The following is a 13,348-nucleotide window of genomic DNA, read 5'->3' as shown; positions in this document are numbered from 1 at the left end:
TTTTAAAGTAAAATAGATTATTATTATTTCTACCAGCATGTCAGAGAAAGTACCAGGGGTGAGAATATTCTTGACCTCATCATTACTCACGGATTACATGACAACAGAGGGCTTAAAATAAAAGAACCATTGGCAGGTAGCGATCATGCAGTCATCAGTTGGAAGATGAAGAAGTATGCTGCAGTACTTAAAAGTAAAGGCAAGAGTTTTAATTTCAGAAGAGGAAACTTTGACAGTTTAAGGTGCTATATGGAATCTATTAATTGGGCAGATTGCAGAGTGAGGGAGAATACACTTGAATTATGGAAAGCCTTTAAAGAAGAAATTACAGAAGCCATGAACACACACACACACACCATTAAGAAAATATTGCAAGAGGAGGATGCCAAAATGGAGCTGGCTGGTCAAACAGAACAAAAAAATATAGCATAGGATAGTTACAGAGCGATGAATAGCTACAAGGCAATTTGTAATATTACCAGAGAAACCAAGGCTGTATATGAGAAAGCATGGGCTAAGAGAGCAAAGAATGAGGGACAAGAAATTTTCCATGTATGTGAATACAAGGAAGAAATAAGTGAATGATCAGACTCTTGTGCACAGGGGTGGAAAAATCTTAGACAACCCAGCTGATGTCGCAGATGAAATAAACAGGTAATCTGCATCTGTCCTTACTGAAGAAAGGGCTTTCGTGCTGAGAAGAGTCTGTGTGAATGAGGCTGAGTCATGAAATTAGTGCAAAAACGTTTGAGTATAAAGGCAAGTAAGGCTTCCGGAGTTGACAGCATATATCCAGTAATTTTGAGGGAGCACACCAGGGAGTGTACTGAACCAATGAATTTAATTATGAAGGCATCTTGGGACTCAAGAGAGAGTCTCTGGGTTGGAGAAGTGGCAATGTATCATCAATACATAAAGGCAGTTCTAAGAGCAATGTCAGTAACTACAGACTGGTTAGTCTGACTTCAGTGGTAGGGAAAATCTTAGAGGCAATGATTACGAGTGCAATTCAGGGACATTTAGATAGATTAGTACACAACACGGTTTTGTTATGAGAAAATCATGTTTAACAAACTTAGTAGGTTATTTTGACACAGTTACTCATGAGCTAGATGTAGGGAACAACGTTGACATGGTTTATTTAGATTTTAGCAAGGCATGACAGGTTACTGTATAAGCTTGAACATGAATTACTGGAAATTCTTCAGATTGGTGGAGCCAGAATTGCACCCCCCTCCACCAAGGGTTAGTTCTTGGACCACTGTTTATTCTGATTTTCATAAACTACATTGATAAAGGGATACAAAACATGATATCAAAATTTGCACATGACAAAGATTGGTAGAGTAGTTAATAATCAGTACCAAGCAAGCAGTGCTCCTTTAGGATAACTTGAACAGGCTGCAAGAATGGTCAGAGAAGTGGCAGCTATGTTTCAATTGCAAGCAAAATAGCAACCCCAAAATAAATTACACACTTGTGACGCTGAATTAGAAACAGTAGATGAAGAAAAGGAACTGGGAGTTACGATACAGTCAAATATAAAGTTTTCTGCACAGTGTAAACAGAGAGCCAAGAAACTTATGGTTTATGAAACATTATCTTGTAGAGATGGGAGGTCACAGTCTCAATTGTAAGACCACATCTGGAATACTGTATTCAAGTATGGAGACCTCATTTGAAAAAATACACAGCTTCTTGGTAGGGGCCAAATATGGTCAACTCACATGATGAGATTGGCAAAAGGTGACTATATGAGGAAAGACTCAGCCTATGTGGACTACAGAGCTTGGCAATAAGGCACCTCAGAGGTGACCCGACTGAGGTTTATAAGGCTCTGAGAGGGATTGGTAAAATGAATGGAGGTGGAAATTTTCACTGTTATAAAGTATTCCAGAACTAGGGGTATACATTCAAATTACAGGGGAAGAGGTTTAGACCAGATTGTATGGAGTTTTCTTTTAGCCCATTGATTGCTGGAATGGGTTGCCTTTGCAGGTAGTTGAGCCTGACAGTTTGAATAAATTCAAAGGTCAACTAGATAGTTACCTATGTGAAGAGGGAAGCAAATAATCTGAGTTTTCTTATCTACTCAGTTTTTTTTTTTCCCTGTGTCTTCCTTACACTATATGGCTATTACTATTACTGCTGTACTATTATTTATGAGATGATCTGATATTTATCTATAATCAAAAATTAAAGATTTTTTATTTTTTATAACCTCTCCTATGATAACTGCCTAAGACTCTATTGCTTTCATTTCTTGCTGTTTTTTAATATACAAGATAATATCTGACAAAAATAGTGAAATTTTTATGTTATTTTATACATTTCTCTTCTATCCTTGCACATTTGTTTCATTTTCATTGTAAAAAATTAATTTATATTGGTCAGTATAAAAAAAATTTAACATATCATGCAAACAATCATGTTCATCAAATACCACAATGAGGTTTACAAAGGCACGAAATGCAGGCATGATAAAAAATACCATGTTTGTTATTTCTTTACTATAACAATATTCTTCTTAGATCACAGATAAAAAACTTTATAATTGGAAATTTTTTTTTACCAGGTGTGTTTTGTCCTGATTTAAAAATATTCAGCAACCTTTTGCTTACACATCAAGCCACTGGATGAGCTGAAACATCACCGAACACTGGAAGATATTAGAAATAAATTATTAATATACATTCAGAATCTGCAAGTAAAATTCATATATTACAAAAGAGAATTTAATTTGAAACTTTAAATTTCTTTCCTTGCATATTTTAAATTTCTTTCCTTATATATAAATACATAACGCAGCAAACTTTATATGCAAAATACCTAATATATACATATATCCTACCAAACATATTTTTAAATCCCTCCCAATAACAGCCAATGGATCTATGCAAAGCAGGAACAGGTTTAAAAGTGTGCAAGAAATAGCAGAGATATCACAAATAAGTAGAATAGCTGTGGTAAGGAATTTAAGGGGCTTCAAAGAGACTTAAATATCTATGTTTGAATCTTGCCAAAGTCAATCATGCTGATGTAGTGAAAAGATGGAAGAAAGGAGCGTGTTAAAAAAAAAAAAAAAAAAAAATGATGGATAAGGATCACAGAACCTTGAAGAAAGTGAATGGAGCAATTTCCTTGAAAAACCTTATGTTGAATCTCCAGATGTTTACAGGTATATCTATAAGTAAATCCAGTTTTTAGGGAACTGCATATCATGGCAGAGCTGGTCAGAAGTATCACGTCACATCAATGAGCATCAGACACCATTTAGAGTGGTTTGTATCTCATCATTCTTGGGCCATGGAACACTGGAAACCAGGTTCTATTGTGACTAGCTTTACCATGCATCAACATTGATAAAAATAGACAACTCAGTGTGGAGAATGCATAGGGAATGTCACTTACTGCAATGTATCATGTCCACAATGAAGTCTTGAGTAAGCAGGGTCATGGTGTGGGCTGCTTCTTACACTTAAGATTCAGACCAGTAATTGTTAATGCCAAAAACTATCAATGTCTAGTCACAGATTGAGATCTTGGATAATTCCATTGTGCTCATTTCCTGTCAATGGCGGCAATAGTACAACAGTGGTGCCCATTATTTTGTAGAAGTGTATACACTGCTGAATCCCATACAGTAAGCAGTATAAAATCCTTGTTTGAAGAAAACATGACTGATAAATCATCTGGTCAGCCCACAGACAAAACCTGAAGCTAACCAAGCACCTTTGGGAAGAACTGGAAATATTGGATTAGGGTGCAGCTAAAAGAAAAATGGAAGCCTTGTAGCACCCTCTTATGGGGTACTGCAAGTCTACCATGCCAGATCAATGCTATCTTTTGGGACAAAGATGGGCCTACACCTTTTTTTTTTTATTTGTTCATTAAAACTCATATTTTTCCAAATGTGATGGTATCTGAGTAAATTAGGTAATGTAGTGTGGTGAATAGAGTAGGGTACAAAAATATGGAGTATCCAATATCATTTCAGCTTTATTCTACATAAAAATATATTAAAAATGAATGGCTAAACTGATTATTATATATTTAAATACCCACCCTTTTTTCAGTTTAGTTATGTGTATCAAATGCGCTCACTTCATCAAGGAAAAAATTAGCAAAAAAGTTACCAAACAGTATTTTATTGAAAGTATAAAACTATTTAGAAAAAGCATTAATAATGACTACAACTTTTACCTTTACTACTGAAAACAAATTCTTTTCGACAACCATTTAACTAATTTTTACATAAAGATTTCTCTAAGTTTTTCCATAAAAACTTATTTTTATTATTAATTTTTTTTTTTTTTTTTTTTTTTTTGTAATCCCGGAACTGAATGTACTAATGATTTTGACAGCATGCAGTTCATAGTTGATAAAATATTTTCCATTTGGTAGAGGTCTGATGATGCAGCCAGCCATTCCAAATAAATAATTTTATGATTTTAAACCAATTTATTACTTTTTTTGTTTTTTTGCACGAACAACAAATTGCTCTCTTTGTTTCTGAGTAATGAAGGATAGCAGAAATTCTAAATAATATTAATATTGTCATCATTTATCAAATTTGGACATGATACACTGCAGTACAATTTTTGAAATTGTATAAACAGTTTTCCTTGTAACGATTTGCAATACATAAATGTTCTGCTTTTCTATAATTAATTCAGAATGCAACTTATCCATTCAAACTACTTGCCCATTTGACTGTCCTTTATGTTTAATGCCTCAGGACAGGTGGCATCTAATTTACCTGAATTTCTAAATTGCATTTTCTGTGTGCAGCTTATGCCTAAGTGTGAAGAGCCAATAATGAACTGCTGATAATACCATGCATCTACAGATGCCAAATGATGACTAGCTGTTCACTGCTGCTTGGCTATATGTACAAGAAAGATCATCAGCAATAGATGTTTTATAATATTGACTTGCTCAACTGCCCAAAAATTCACAGTTTGCAGCTTTTTTTGGTGATATTTAAACTAAATTTAAAAAAGTTGGTGTATCAAAGACATTGATACACCAGCACAGGCCTTTTTTGAACTTTTGGCCCAGCAACAACTTCAAGTTTCTCATAACAAATTGACTTTTCACTCATGACTGTGCTATTACTATAATTCTGGCAAAGAGTATTCAGTGTGCCTTGTAACAAGTAGATCACAAGATGTGCATTGTGAATACAGATTTTTAAAAGTTCATGAAATTTCTCTTGAAATAACATCACATAAATGCAATAACAACACAATAACATGCTTTAAGATTTTTTTAAGTTCAGTATGTTGATTGTTTAACATGAGTGAGAGCATTAATATTGTACATAATTAAATTATAAAATATGGGTGTTTTAATATGTAATAATTTTTAATCAATTAATATGTAATATGTTTTTCTACAAAGCACCCAGTACCTTTCAGCACAAAGTTGAAAGGTACTGAGTGTTTTATATTTTTGCACTTTATATATAACCAGTTGTTAATTCAGATGCAGTATTATTTTAAATACAGGTGTATAAACCTACAATGGTATGATTGTGAATATATACAATACTGCATTGATCAAGTACAAATAAGTTTAAATGTCAACAGTATATACATTCAGCATATAATCTTACTTTATTATAAAGTAAAATTCAAAAGCTTGGTATTATTTAAATTTAAAAATCGGTACTTACACTTAGTTGCTCTGTCATACATTTGAACAGGGATAAAGTGATATCTTGTTATTTACATTGCACTATTGGTGGGGGGGGGGGGGCTAACCAGACCAAACAACTTTTTTCTCTCCTCTTCAAAAAAAAAAAAAAAAAAGACAAGGATAAAATTCTGTTGGACTTCAAGACCAAAAATCATGTTATATGACAATGTTTTTAAACTTTTTGGATACTCCTTCCTCCATTATTCTTGGTATAGTTGGTTCTGGATTATGTTTCTATTAGTGTGTTCATAAGCTGAAAATCTGGGGAGAAATCTTACTCCCTCTGCCTGAGATTGGCTATCTACATTCCCCCCTCACCCAGCGGAAGTGACCTTTAAGAATTCTTCCAGTCACCAACAGGAATTGAATTGAGGCATCTCCAAAATGAGTGACAAATGGTGAAATCACAAAACCATCACAGAGACAATATATTAGCATCCTTTTACAGTATTCCATGCAGAAGCACAGACTTGACTTTTATCTAACTCCATTTTCTTTCTATCATACGTTGAAAGAATTAAACTTTATTTTATCACACAAAAAGATCATTGTTTAACAAAAAAACTTTCAGAATAATATAATCACTTGCAAAAAAAAAAAAAAAAAAAAAAATCATATTATTACCGTATTTGCCAGACCATAAGGCATACTTGTTTCCTGGAAAATTTTCCTAAAATTCCCCTGTCTTATGGTCAGAATGTATGCTAGGTATAAACAGTTTATTATTATTATTATTATTTAATTTTTTTTTTTTTTTTTTTTTTTATATCAGACTGGATATTGCAAGGGTGGCCAACCCTGTGACACACATGCCAAGCATAAGCTCATTAGTGGCACACCTACTGATGTGAGTTAAAAAAAAAAAAAAAAAAATCAGTAGTTTATGTTCCACTTTTTATAGCTAAAGTTGTAACCTGGAATTCAACATGACAGGAACACATTCATATTTACTTTAAATGCAGTAATTTAACAAGCATAAGCTGTTAGCAAGCTCCTCATTCTGTAAGTATAAATATTTATTAGTTAACCAATATTAAATTTATTTTATAAACATAAAATTGTTTAATTTTTTTATTATAAGCATTTAACATATAGAATAACTCCTTTAATATAGTTGGCAAAAAAATTTGGTAACAGAAATCAGTAGTAGGAGAAGGGTTATTGATTTCGGTAGCTTATGGATATGCTCCTAGGTGGTATGCAATGCACTTTCAACATGATATGAAGCATGCTGCAGGGAAAGGGTGGACATCCCTAGTTATTACTTAGCATAACTAAGTGATGTCTTGCATGTTACTATTAAATGAACACAACCTGACCATTTGTTGGATAAATATAAGACCATGCTGAAAAAAATGCCACAAGTTAGATTACAATGTGCGTGTCTGCAGTTCTGCCTAGACAAGATAGGCAGGATTATATGCTGAAAGCCTTATGGATTAACTTGAGACTTGAGGGAATCTGCAAGACTCTAGGGGTGAAGATTTTTTTTTATCAGTGTGGCAGGAAGGAATGTATTTTGTAGAGATGGTATTAATTTGAACAAAGGTGGTGCAAGGAATTTTGCCAGTATCATTGAAGGTACTGTAAGAGTTCAGGGAAACTGCTATTTGGGGGGAAGATAATATTGATCTGTGTTCATTCGAAGAACACAGATCAAATGAACACAGATCTGTGTTCATTTGATGATGTGGGTCAGAGTAATGCTTGCACACACCTCAGGAATTTTCATTTGATGCCACAACAGCCGATGATGGCAAATTGTTCTGAGAGTAGCAACGTTTCAAATGAGCAGGATGAGAAAGTTAGGAAAATGTGCCTAAATAACTTAAAAGGGTGTATGCAAGGGTTTACGAAACTATAGAAGAATACTTAGTCTTAATTCATGGTTATGATTTGTGCAATAACCTTTCTTCAAATTATCTAGACTTAGATATTGACCTCAATAGCTCCCAGACTACCATTAATATCTATAATAAACATAATACCTTCAACTTCAAAGTAGTCAACTTCACACACTGGCATTCCAACATCGCAAAGAAAATATATGCCAACATCATTCTTTCACAGTGTATTAGAATAGCAACTATATGTAACAACCACAATCTAGTCACCTTTAATATAAAATGTCTCTACAACAAACTACTGGATAACATGTTTCCTAAAAGCTACCTCCATTTTCATTTAAATAAAGCATTCCATATTTTATATTACAAAAAATTAATCAGCTACCCTATAGATATAAAAAGTACAATATGAAGCAGGCTGCCTCTCCTATCAGGCTGTGTATATATGTACAGAAGATACCCCTTAGCCTCTTTGGTGTCTCACAGTCTGAAAAACTTGTGCCTACCAATTGGCTAACTTACTGGGGTAGTTAAATATATATTTTTTTTAATTTTTCATTTTTAACTTCTTTTTACTTTCTTTTTCTTTTATTTTTACTTTATAATCTTATCTTAATAATTTTACTCCTTACACTTTAAAGGTTTTAACTATAAATGTATATTTCAAACGGTATTTATTACCATTCATAGCACAACTGACTTAAACACATGTAGCATACTTCCAGATCTATGTTCAGGATCCTAATACAGGAATGGGAATTGCAACCCTGAACTGCCCGAGCACAACCTTTGTCACTCTTACTCATGCATCTATCCTCTTTCCTAATACTCTTATATCTTTCCTTCTTGTGAGTGATTAGGTTTCGAAAGAAATATCAAGATGCTATTTTTCTACTATAATTGCTGTTTTTGCCTTACACAAAGTACAGAGTCTGTATTACGCAACTTTGCCAGTTAAATTTTCTACACTATCCTGGGTGGCATAATACATTTGTTTAATTTTCATTCTCACCTAATCATACTTCTACTTTTTTATTCATTCTATCACATGAGGTCACTTCAACTCACCACTTTTATACTCCATTGTACCTAGTGGTAAATGCTTTCTTTCCTCTTAACACACACAGCATGTTGGTATACACCACACGGTCTACATTCCAGCCTTGGCATGACACATTAGTAAGTACCACTAAGACCCACTGACATTTTATTTGACTTATTTTGTTATTTTATTTTATCTTTGAAATTTTATTTACTTATATATTATTTCCTGTACTTTTTCTCTTGTTTTTATTTTTTATCTCCACCTCTGTAGGGTCAGCCGCGAGATATACATCAGCACTTATATACTCTTGCTTTAAATCTGTAAATACCATGTACTGAGTATATTGGATGACTGTTTTCTACAGCAACATGTTCGAGAGGCAACCAGAAGGAGTAATACTCTTGATCTGATTATCAGTAGTGATTCTTCATGCATTAAGAATCTGCAGATAAAGAAACCACTGGGCGACAGTGATCACAATTTATTGATGTGGGTATTATTTAAGGATGTAACTACCATCAAGGCTAAAGGGAAGGGCTTTTGCTTTCATAACGGTGACTACAGAGGTCTCAGACAGTTTTTAAATTCTGTACAGTAGAATCAACTGATGATGTTACCAACAGTGATTTCTAAATGGGAAGCCTTCGGGGACTTAATTTTGGAGGCTACTAGGCTTTTCATTCCAACTAAGAAATACTGTTCAAGGTTTAGGCCTAAATGGATGTCAGATGAATTAATGAGGCTAGTGGCAGAGAAGAAGAATGTATGGGATGCATATAAAGTATCAGGCAATACAGAAGCCTATGGCAGGTATAAACTAGTCTGTAATCACATCACAAAGGCAGTTATGCAGGCAAAGGCAGATTATGAGAAATCTTTGGCAAAGGATGCAAAGAAAAACAGCAAAGAGTTCTTTACTTATGTAAACTTTAGAAGGAAAGGGATGAATCAGATTGGACCACTTAACATAGATGGGTTGACTATTGATGATTATGCTCAGGTAGCTGATAAACTGAATGAGTATTTTGCATCTACATTCCTACATTAGGAGTTATTCAATGAGGGGAGTGCCAGAAGCTTATCAAATGCTAACAGGGAGCTAAGTGATTTTGTAATAATTAAGAGCGAAGTGTAGGAGAAATTGTTGAAGTTAAACATAAGGAAGGCACCTGGGGTGGACAGGGTCTATCCAGTTATATTAAAGGAGGCAGCAAAGGAAGTAAGCAAACCCTTAGCCATAATTATGAGAGCTTTCTTGGACTCAGGGGAGGTCCCCATGGACTGGAGGTGTACAAATGTATCACCAATTCACAAAGGAGGTTCAAAAGGTTACACAAGTAACTAAGACCTGTTAGTTTAACTTGTGTTCCGGAGATAATAATGGAATCACTCATTAAAGAATTTAACGGGTGATTCCATTGCAGGATCACCTAGACAAGACTGCAGTAATAGTTAAGACACAGCATGGGTTTGTCAAAGGGAGGTCTTGTCTGACCAATTTGACTGGTTACTATGATGTGGTCACAAAGGAACTGAATGCCAAAAATAATTTTGATATCATATACTTGGATTTCAGGAAAGCTTTTGATACTGTTGCACATGGAAGACTGCTGTACAAATTGGAGAGGTATGGCATCAAGGGAAAGCTGCTACAATAGATAAAGGGATGGTGGTTGTTGTTGATTGGGTTTTATTGGCGCATTAGCGACTAAGGCTATAATGCGCCACAACCAGGTGATATATAAAAATTTTTGTTTCACTGACCTAATTACTTAGATCACTATGTCAAAATATAAAATAACAAAGGTATAAAATGCAAAAAGATAAACCAATAAAGAAATAACTATAACAAGTAAATATTAAATAAAAGTAAAAACCTTTATTGATTTATAAAAGCTAAAAATAGCAGACACATGGCCATTGTCAGATAAAATCTGACTGAGTGTATACGGCTCAGTCAGATGATTAAAAGCGGTAAAATGGATATTACTAAAATCTGGACAATCAATTAAAATGTGTCTGATAGTTAAAATTTTGCCACAGGACTCACACATAGGAGGGTCATCACAGCCCACAGCAAAAACGAATGAGCCAAATGACTATGTCCTATGCGGGTCGGGGCAAGAACAACTTCCTCCTTACGATTCCTGCACAGACTAGACTGCCATGGTTCAATTACAGGCTTTATACGATATAATTTATTCGCAGTCTGTCTATTCCATGAATCTTGCCATTGGGAGTGTATCTTTATGTGTATTACTTGCCTGTAGTCTGTATAGGGGACTGACAGGCAGCGATTATTACTGGGAATTGCTGATTTGGCTGCTGTGTCAGGCAAATCATTTCCCCTAATCCCAATGTGGCTGGGAATCCAGCAGAAGCGGATATCATATTCACGTTCATGGAGAAAGTGAATCTTCTGCTGAATACTAGACAGAACTGGATGAGGATTATATCTCACAGATATTAAAGCCTGTAACACGCTAAGGGAGTCGGAATATAAAATGAACCGTTGGTATTGGCATTTACTAATGTGATCCAAGTCTAACTCTATAGCATGCAGCTCTGCAGTAAATAGGCTGCACTCAGAGGGAATCTGCTCCGATGTAGTGCTGTCTGTAAAGACAGCAGCAGATCCTACATATGATTCCGACTTCGAACCGTCTTTGTAAACTGGCGCGAAGTCAGAATGTTCAGCTCGGTGTGCTGAATAAAGCTGCAGGTAGACCGATGATGGAGTGTCCGACTTTCCCCAATTTCTAAGGGACAAGTCTAAAGGGATGGTTGAATGGGAGAAAACAGAGAGTGGTAATCAATGGACACTGCTCTTCACGGACAAATGTTATTAGTGGAGTTCCCCAGGGTTCGGTGTTGGACCCATTGCTGTTTTGTATATTTATCAATGATATTGATGAAAGTATATCAGGTTTAATGTGCAAGTTTGCAGATGATACAAAGGTTGGCAGGGTTGTTAATGACAGTAATGACAGTATGCTACTCCAACTGGATCTAGATAAGTTGGGTAAATGGGCTGAGAAGTGGCAACTGGAGTTTAACATTGACAAATGCAAAGTACTGCATATGGGTTGCAATAACCGAAGAGAAACGTACTAACTGGGTGGTACTACACTCAGGGAAGTGGAAAAGATCTGGGGGTAATTGTAAGATCTGGGGGTAATTGTAAAAGATTTGGGGGCAGCCAAATATGAAGTTTGCTGAGCAGTGCAGATGGATTGCCAGGGCAGGTCATGGAGTCTTGTCAATAATATATAGGAATTTTGCTAGCAGGGACAGGGAGGTGATAATCCTGTTATACAAGGCAATGGTCAGGCCCACCTATAGTACTGTGTACAGGTCTGGAAGCCCCATTTTAGGAAGGATGTAAAGTTGCTAGAACGAGTACAAAGAAGGGCAACAAGATTGGTAGGGGGGGAACAAAGGGGTGCTCTTACCAAGAAAGGCTTAAGTTCTGCAAATTGCAGTGCCTGGAGGGTAGGCGCCTGTGAAGTGATCTGATTAAGGTGTATAAGGCCTTGAATGGGTTGAGCAAGCTGAATGCTGATGGGATTCTTCGTCTTGCTCAGATTACGAGCCTGAGGGGGCACAGTTTCAAATTGAGGAAAGATAATTGTAGAATAGATGTGCGGAAATTTGCCTTTAGCCAGCGGGTAGTTGATTGGTGGAATAGGCTTCCATCTTTTGTTGAAGCTAATAGCCTAAATAAATTTAAGGCTGAGCTGGACAGGAATTTGGAACGAATGGAGGGATGAAATGGGAGGGTTTTTTTTTTTTTTGGCTGATACTGCATAATCTTGCTTTCTTGCATCATATGCCTCTACTAATGCTAATGCCTCGTGTTCGAAACAGAGGCTTTTACTTTTTGTTGCATTTACCTTGGTTTTGGTGGCTGACTCCTGAAGAAAATGCCAAAATCATCATGAATGCATCACTAAATACTTTTTACATAACATAATTCATATTATTTTATTTACAGGTACTTATATGGCATATTTTTCTATGGTTTCGACTGCTGGTTTCTTAGACTATACTTTACTAGTACCGCTGTCACTTATTCTCTTAGTCGGCACCATGATAACAACCAAAATAAAATTTTCTGAAAAGAATTTCACAGGGGGCAAAAACTCACTATTATCACCTCAAGCGAGCTACACATTTCACTAAAGCACATTTCTGGCAGTCACCAAAAAACAATAAAAACAATTTGCACTTCCGGTTTATTGGGTTTTTCTTTAGTGCAATTCATTATAAATGGGTAGTAAACTCGATCTTATTGCATTTGCAATAATACTGATAGCTGAAATTCTGTGGGTTTTTATGTTATTATGGTGAAATGTGTGTCCCCCTCACTGAAATCTTCTGTCTTATTAAAAAATATATATATAACGTAAGTTAAGTCCGAAGCTATGTAAGTCGGCAACTTGCTGTATCGAAAAAAGTTCAACAGCAACCTACGTAAAAAGTATGGCGAGAGATAAAAAACAAAAAAACTTACCTCGCATGTCCAATACAATGCTTCCCTTTAATTTTTACAATGTCGTGTATGGTTTGGTCACCAACATTATAATGGTTCTTTAGAAATTTAATGGATGCACCGTTTTCAAACTTTTGAACAATTTCAAGTTTTTGTTTAATTGAAAGCACAACTCTTGCGTTTGCCCATCATTTTCGCGATTTCTAAACAGAAAAAAAAAAAAAGTTACTATAAAAAAAATTTGTCCTTTTGCGGTGCGCAGAA

At 35.3% G+C, this 13,348-nt stretch overlaps 1 long non-coding RNA gene across 1 annotated transcript in view; it reads right to left on the bottom strand.

Annotated features, from left to right (window-relative positions):
- Positions 1-2,586: 2,586 nt before the first annotated feature.
- Positions 2,587-13,348, bottom strand: part of LOC150088724 (uncharacterized) — a 43,808-nt gene continuing 33,046 nt past the window's right edge. Inside the window, exon 3 of the long non-coding RNA XR_016546805.1 lies at positions 2,587-2,659. This is a non-coding gene — a long non-coding RNA (uncharacterized LOC150088724). The remainder of the gene's footprint in view (positions 2,660-13,348) is intronic.

This window comes from Mastigoproctus giganteus, chromosome 3 (genome assembly GCF_048544385.1).
Source record: "Mastigoproctus giganteus isolate SK-2022 chromosome 3, ASM4854438v1, whole genome shotgun sequence".
NCBI lineage: Eukaryota > Metazoa > Arthropoda > Arachnida > Uropygi > Thelyphonidae > Mastigoproctus > Mastigoproctus giganteus.
The sequence above is the reverse complement of the archived record's forward strand: the minus strand, read 5'-3'. Positions and strand labels throughout refer to the sequence as shown.